The following is an 8923-nucleotide window of genomic DNA, read 5'->3' as shown; positions in this document are numbered from 1 at the left end:
CCTTGACCTTCTCATCAAAGCAAAGATTCCATCTACGAGGTGCTTGCTTTAATCCATAGATGGATTTCTCAAGCTTACACACTCTATTAGGGTACTTGCTGCTGACAAAACCTTCTGGCTGACTCATGTAAACATCTTCAGCCAGCTTTCCATTAAGGAAAGCGGTTTTGACATCCATCTGCCATATCTCATAGTCATGAAATGCAGCTATGGCTAATAGAACCCGAATAGACTTAATCATGGCTACCGAAGAAAAGGTCTCATCATAATCCACTCCAGGAATTTGAGAGAAGCCCTTTGCAACCAGTCTAGCCTTATAAGTGTGTACTTTACCATCCATGTCGGTCTTCTTCTTGAAGACCCATTTGCACCCTACTGTCTTACGACCTGGTACATTTTCAACCAAGTTCCAAACTTGATTGTCATACATGGATTGTATCTCGCTATCCATAGCCTCTTTCCATTTAGCAGACTCGGGGCCTGCCATGGCTTCCTCGTAGCTGTTAGGGTCATCTTGACTTACTAGTGTCTCATCACTAATAAGTGTCTCACCTTCTGTAGTAATATGGAATCCATAGTAATGCTCAGGTGCACTCCTAACTCTCGTGGAACGCCTCAGAGGTACAGGTTTGTCAATTGGCTCAACAGGAGTTTCCTCCTCAAGTTGAGGGCTAGAGTTTGAAGTTCCTTCACCACTTGATTCTTGAATTTCTTCAAGATCAATTTGCCTCCCACTGTCTCCTTGGCTTATAAACTCTCTTTCTCGAAAGACTCCTCTTCTTGCTACAAAGACCACATTGTCACTAGGTCTGTAGAAGAGGTAACCAAAGGATTGTTGTGGGTAACCGACGAAAATACACCTCTCGCTTCGAGGTTTGAGCTTATCATGAGTCTCGCGTCTCACGAAAGCCTCGCAACCCCAAATCTTGATGTGGTCTAGTTTAGGTACTTTACCAGTCCACATCTCGTGAGGAGTTTTGGCAACTTTCTTTGTAGGGACTAGATTAAGAATATGGGCGGCAGTCTCTAAGGCATACCCCCAGAATGAGATTGGTAGCGTAGCTCGAATCATCATGGAACGAACCATATCTAACAAGGTTCGATTACGCCTCTCAGCCACACCATTTAACTGTGGTGTCCTGGGAGGTGTCAATTGTGAGACAATCCCACATTCCCTAAGATAGTCGAGGAACTCTGAACTAAGATACTCACCTCCTCGATCGGATCGAAGCATCTTAATGTTCCTGCCCAATTGATTCTCGACTTCCTGTTTAAATTCCTTAAACCTCTCGAAAGTCTCTGACTTATGCTTGATCAAGTAGTCATATCCATATCTACTGTAATCATCAGTAAAAGTCAAATAATAACGACTAGCATCCCTTGTGGCATGCTTGAATGGGCCACAAACATCCGTGTGTATAAGGTCCAACAAACCTTCACACCTTTCACACGAGCCTGTGAAGGGTGACTTTGTCATTTTTCCAAGTAAGCATGATTCGCAACTATCATCTGACTTAAGGTCAAACGACTCCAAGACTCCATCCTTTTGGAGTTGGCCTATGCGTTTCTTGCTTATATGTCCAAGGCGACAATGCCATAATGATGCTTTATCCAAGTTATTATTATTAGTAGAATCAATACACAAAACATTATTTCCTAAATTATCTACAACAGACACAGCTTCATACACACCATCACAAGGTAATGCTTTAAAATAAAGAACATTATTAAAGAAAGCATCAATAGAACCAACTTCATTATTAAATGAAAAGGTAAACCCTTGTTTGTACAAAGCATGAAAGGAAATAATATTTCTTGCCATTCCTGGCGAGTAACAGCATTTATTCAAATCTAAACTAAACCCACTACTTAGCGATAAAGTATAAACTCCAATCTTGGTGACAGGTAAAGCTTTCCTATTCCCCATGATCAAGTTTATTCTTCCTTGCTCCACATCCTCACTTCTTCTTAGTCCCTACAAGTCACAACAAATATGAATACCACAACCGGTATCAAGGACCCAAGAATTAGAATGGGGTGAGTTATTAGAAATGATAGTGTAAATACCTGCAAGGTTGGGTTTGACTTTCCCATCCTTCACATCCTGCTGGTACTTTGGGCAGTTCCGCTTCCAATGAGCTTTTTCATGGCAATAGAAGCATTCAACCTCTTTTGGGTCAGAAGAAGGAGTAATGAAACCTTTCTTGGTTCCACTTGAAGAAGAGCCATCAAGGGTCCGAGCCTTGGTACCCTTCAAAGATCTCTTTCTCTTCCTCCCTTGACTTTTCCCGGTTGCCAAAACCGGAGTTGAGTTTGGAGTAGGAGTGATAGCAGCCGACTTCCCCTTAAGACCTGTTTCTGCGGTCTTGAGAAGTCCCTGAAGTTTGCTGAGGGTGACTTCTTCCTTGTTCATGTGATATGTCATGCGGAATTGATCATAGCACGATGGTAAGGAGTGCAAAATGATATCTATTGCAAGATCCTTCGGGAAGTTCACATTAAGCTTCAGCAAACGATCCACATACCTTTGCATTTTCTGCATGTGGCTCGTGACGGATTCCCCGTCCTTCATCATGGTTGTTATCATGGAGCAGATGATTTCATACCTCTCTTGTCTTGCACTTTGATGGTATCTTTCCATCAAATCTTGGTGCATTTCATAAGGGTAGAAATCCTCATAAGACTTTTGGAGTTCCGCTGTCATCGTGGCCATCATGATGCAAGCCACTTTCGTAGCATCCCTTTCATGTGCCCGAAAGTAAGCGATCTCCTGAGGAGTTGCAGTGGTCTCATCAATCTCCTTAAGCTCCTTGTCAAGGACATATTCTTTGTCCTCGTAGCGGGTAATCATCCTGATGTTTCTGATCCACTCATTGAAGTTGGATCCATCAAAGGTGACTTTCCCACACAAGTTCATAAGGGTAAAGGAGCCATTAGGATTAGAGCCAGAAGCATTGTTAAAAGACATCTGAAGAAAAGAGAACAAGGTTAGTTTAGATATAAGAGAGTCCTTAATAAAACACCCAAATGTAATATTAAGGCTAGGATCCAATCACAATATAATATAACTTAGAAGAGGTATGCCGTAATCTAAGCTATATCATATTTGAAAGGTAGGTGAATGACGATTCACCAATTTCCACCACGAAAACCGCAATATTTTAGTATTAGGTTTTTGAATGGTTCTTAGAAATTCCTAGATTCTTTGAGATTCAATGAACTTTTCAAAGGCATGTTTCAATCTCGAGCGTGCCCTCCAAGTTTTGTGACTGGGATACCGAGGATCACAAAACGAGGTGTGAAGTAACCATGCAAATCACTTGGTACCCTTAAAGTTTATCACTAAATCGATGTGCCGGTAAACCACACACGCTCCATCGATATTATAATAAACCCTAAGTCACCCTTTACCTATCTTGTTAAGTCCAAGTTAGTGTGCCGGTTAACCACACACGCTCCACCAACGACCTAATCAAAGTGTAAAGTGTAATTTCATGGAATAGCACCTTATTCACATTTTTCCTAAAGTAACTAAGATTGGGAATTTAATGAAACATTTAGTTACTTTATAATATTCATCATACTTTGAATGAGAATTTGTAAGTCCTTGTCTTACCCGTTCGGCTAACGACCCTCCACCGGTCAAGCAAGCGGTGGGTGAGAGTAGACACCCATTAAGTCACCATTTTATAGGCAACAACCTTATACCCACCTTATAGACCGACTTCGTGAATGAGGCGTACTAGCGGTAAGACGACGTTGTTCTTATACATATATATATATATATATATATATATATATATATATATATATATATATATATATATATAATTATTAAATCATAATAATATAAGTATAAGGGTTGAATTTTAACTTTTAAAATTCTAAGGGTTGGAACTAAAGTTATAACTTAACTTTACTTGTTCCAAAACTTGAGGGCAAGTTTTGTAAACTTTCAAAACTTTTCATTTCTTGTAACTTATGAGTTTAATAGAGTAATAAAATGAGGACCTTTCATTTTTCATAACTCTTGTGTTATTTTAATGGTTTTTAATCCAAGAGAGTTTTGGTTTTCCATAACTTGAGGACAAGTTATGGACTCCATTAAAAACACATTATGATCAAGAATTAAACTACCACATAGGTTACAAATAATTCCTATGATCATCTAAACATCATAAGAACAAGAATATGAACATGAACATGAACACCTTCAAGAATCAAAATCACATTTAATCTTTGTAATTTTGATAACTAGTTGTTGTAAATGAGTTAGAAATGACATTACACCTTCTAAAACAAGTTTTCAAGTACCAAAACAATTTAGGGTAATGTTTCTAATCCATTTCCAGCAACTGAAGTCGAAATTCTGCACTCTGTCGACCCTACTCGCCGAGTAGGTTGAAGATACAAGTGAACTCGACGAGTCCTCCCCATGGACTCGCCGAGTCCATCAGTCAGACAACAAGTTTTTCGACTTTCTTCAACTTTTAAGCACAAATAACAAACAAACAAGCCTAGTCTCTGATACCACTGATGGGTTTTGAGCATTCTAACACTTCCTAAGTGTACACGCAACCCTAATAACCTTGGATCTATGTTTGTCTAATTATCATGCAAAGTTGGATTTCCAAGGTTATATTCCTATCTAGCATACATGGGGAACAATTTTGACTTGAATAATAGATAGAATAACTTACCTTGTTGTTGCTTGTGTTCCTTGAAACCTTGTGAGCCTAGCACCCCAAGTGTGGTGCCTCAAATGCTTCACACAACACCAAATGCTCTTGAAAAGACTTTAGAGATAATACACACTTCTTAAAATCGGCCAAGCCCTCTAGTTTCTTAGTGTAGCCGATTTTGGTGGAGAATATGATTCTTATATAGTGTTGACACATCTAGGGTTACACCATGTAAACCCTAATGTGTCATGACTCTTCATTTCCATGACCCATGGGTTTGTAACTCCCATGGAGCATCCATGGAGCATCCTATGGGTAGAACCCAACTTGATAATCCATGGAGCCTCTTAGCCCACTATACAAGATATGGATGATTTACATAATCAACCCATATATTTAATTAGTTCTCTTTTGACCACTTAATTCATTCTAAATTAATTATTGATCAAACTAATCAAATAATATTATTAATATATTAGAACTTATAATATATTAATAATCTCCAAATGTTATTTCTCTCATTTAGTCTATCCAATTGCATGGTGCCATGCAACCCAAATGGACCATGCCGGGTCGGGTCAAGTACATACCAGAAATAGTTATGGACTTAGACACCTTATCCAACACATTTAAGCTGGCGAGTTAACATAAGTATTTAGTGTCAATGTTTGTGTAAGTTGGATGAAAATCTTTGTAAATGATCAATGTAAATGGTTGTATACGTTTGAAAACTCCTAGAAAATCCCATATTTTCTACTAGTATAAAAAGTAATCTTCTACCAAGACCCAATTGTTTCATGTGTTTGTTTCTCTGTAAAAGTGGATGCTTTTCCCAAATATGACTAACATTTCCAAAATATAGTTTTATATTACCCTTTATGTGAGAAGATAACAATTTGAATATAATGGGAAAATATATGTGTACTGCAATATTATTTGAATTAACTACTGAAGTAATAACTACCTTAAAACCAATGGTTTAATTAAGGCAAAATGTGATATGATTGTTACCATACTAAACTAACCATAACACGACCATGAAAGACGTCAGAAGAAATGACATTTGGCACCCGTAGACTTGCAAATCCCGCTATAGCATATAGAAAAGGTGTAGGATAGTCAATCGAGTATAGATCTATATGCAAACTCACGCTCTCCCTCCAGGAGATTTTGGTTACAAAACGTGAAATAACAAAATGGTCAATGTGTCATGAAGTAGTATCTCACATTATGTTATCTCTGAATCTTGTTATAATATACTTGTTATAGTAATAATATTCTATGTATAGTATTCTCTGTATAGTATCCTTTGTATAGTATTCTCTGTTATAGTATTCTTTGTTATACTATTTGTATATGATAGTATTCTCCTAAACTATACCTATTATAGTTTACTAGTAATTTAAGTAGTTTGAATGAATGAATGTATACCTTTGCTACCCAAAGGTACTGAACTGACTGATAGTACTTTTATATCTACATATGTATACATAATATATATCTAATGTTTAGAAGACTAATCAGACGATAGATGGCACTCGGTTTCCTAACTCATTTACTTGACTACGACCTTCAGACAAACAATTGATACCCTAAGTCCACATCCGAACAAGGAAAAGGAAATACAGCGAGTTAGCAGTCCTAAGTCCTTTAAATACTATATATATAACTATACATATATAGACATCCTTTTGACAATATATATAAGTTTAAAAGAGGTTTTGTAATACATTTAAAGAGTTTAATAATAAATATTAATGACTTGATGTCAGTTTATAAAATGATTTAAAAGCAGTTTGATTGATAATACAGTTTTAAAGTATAAGAAATCATTTGTTTGAAACAGAGTTTGAAGTATATGAAATCCTTTGTTTGAAGCACAATTTGAAGTATATGAAATCCTTTCTTTGAAACATCGTTATAAATCACATGTGATTGATTATATAACTAACATATTTTCTACTTATATTCCCCCCACCCATAAAAGCATTTAAAATCATTTAAAAGATAAGTTAAGTGGTATGAACACACCTAATAGTGAGTGATGTGAATGAACGATCGGTATAGGACGCTAGGTGTTAAGTGAAGACTTGAGCACACACATATCCTATTTAGCATATAATGACACATATATGCATCTAATTAGTGTTTATAATATCTAATCATGAAATGAAACAACCTTAGGGACTAGTAAACACTTGTTTTGAAGTGTTAAACCACATAGGGTTGCATATAAAGGGTATAGGGCCTCACTTGGTTCTAAGGCTTAGGAAGAGATTAGGGCTCATTTCTACCCTTAATTAAGGTTTACGGCCCAAGGAGTTTGCCTTGACCGTAAACTCTATTTTGATCTTGATTTCATGTTGTTTTCAAGGTCTAAACTAAGTGATTCAACCATATAACAAGCTAAGGAAAGAGTACTTACAATATAGAAGCTTGTAAGGGTGATTAAGGTCCAACCACTAGTGTGTTTTCTTGGTGTTCTTGGTGAAATGAGGAACACTTGAAGGTCTATCAAAATGGAGTGATGTCATGGATGAAATCAATGATCCTTACTAGATAAAGTGTTTTAAAAACAAATCAAAGGAAGAAATTCTTACATTTTTGGAAGATAAAGATGAAGAACTTGATGATACTTGAGAGAGATAGGAAGCTCTTTGACTTGAAATGAAGGAAATGAGGAAAAATGATGTAAACTCATGCATATAGCATGAGTTCACGGCCAAGGATGAGTTTATGACCCAAACTCATGAAGTTTGGCCGTAAACACTTCATAATGGGGTTTAAGGCTTCATTGTTGCACATTAAGCCCTAGAAGATACTTCATAACACTTGATTCTTGAATGTCATATGATTAAAACACCCAAACAGACTCTAAACAGTGCTAAAAGTTAGCAGTAATAAGTCTGACTGTGATTGAGTTGAAAACTATAAAAGATAGAACATTCGGGTTGTCACAAGCAGGTCCCTTATGGATTTTTTATCCATCATGAAAACTATACTACTGAACTGTTGAAGAAATTCTCGATGGACAACTACTCGTCGCCAAAGTTCTCTAAGCCTTCGGTTATAGGATCTCAGCTAACCCTACCAGAGAGTCAATTGATCAAAAGATATACCAAGGAATGATCGGTCCCTTAATGTATTTAACTACAAGTAGACCATATATACTCTTTGCTATAGGTTTATGTGCTAGATACCAAGCTGATCCCAAAGTATCACACTTGACCGTAGTCAAGATGACATTCATATATCTCAAAGGGAGTAAGGCCTTAGGTCTCTGGTATCCAATAGGAAATGGCTTTAGTCTGCAATCTTTCAGTAATGCAGACCATGCAAGATGCAGTCTCGATAGAAAAAGCAGCTCAGGAGGATGTCAATTTATAGGTAGAAGATTTGTGAGTTGGTCCTCAAGGAAACAAAATTGTGTCTCCTTTCCCACCATAGAGGCAGAATATGTTGCCACAGCCAGTGCTGCTCTCAGTACCTTAGGATGAAAACACAACTCATGGATTACGAGTATATGATGTTATGGGTACCCATCTATTATGATTCCAAGAGTGCAATAGCCATTTCACACAATCCTATTCATTACTCAAATATGAAATACATCAAACTGCGGTATCACTTCATCAACGATCATATCCTCAAAGGTAATATTAAACTAATCTTTGTTCCATCTCACGAGGAAATTGTTGATATCTTCACAAAAGAACTTGAATCTACAAAACTTAAAGGCTTTTTAAAAAGGTTAGTAACGATGAATCCAGACCTTCAGTTTTTCTTGAAAGAGTAAAAACCGAAGATCTCATAATATTTGGGTGTAAGTAAATATGTTTCTTTTCTTTGAAAACTAATTTAAAAATAATAATAATAATAATAATAATAATAATAATAATAAAACTCTTGAAGCATTTTATTTACTTTATCTATTTCTAGAATAACTAATATAATACAACCTTTATAAGTTGCTCCTCAGTATGCTCAATATAATGAAGATCATTTATGATCTATGTACTCATCGTGTGTCTTTAATATTTGTATTTCTAACCTTGTTAACATGTTTCTCTTCAGTACCCTCTTCGCGCAGACTCACTCAATAACTTGAAGTCATGTCTCATCAAACCTATCAAAGTTCCTTGTGTTCTATTTAATGCATCTGAAGCATCAAATCTTTCAAAACAAAATGTTTTATTCTTCTTCTTCAAAAGAAATGTTTTTCGAAAACCCTTTTACTCAAC

This window comes from Lactuca sativa, chromosome 7, assembly GCF_002870075.4.
Source record: "Lactuca sativa cultivar Salinas chromosome 7, Lsat_Salinas_v11, whole genome shotgun sequence".
Lineage (NCBI taxonomy): Eukaryota > Viridiplantae > Streptophyta > Magnoliopsida > Asterales > Asteraceae > Lactuca > Lactuca sativa.
Note: the sequence above shows the minus strand (reverse complement) of the source record.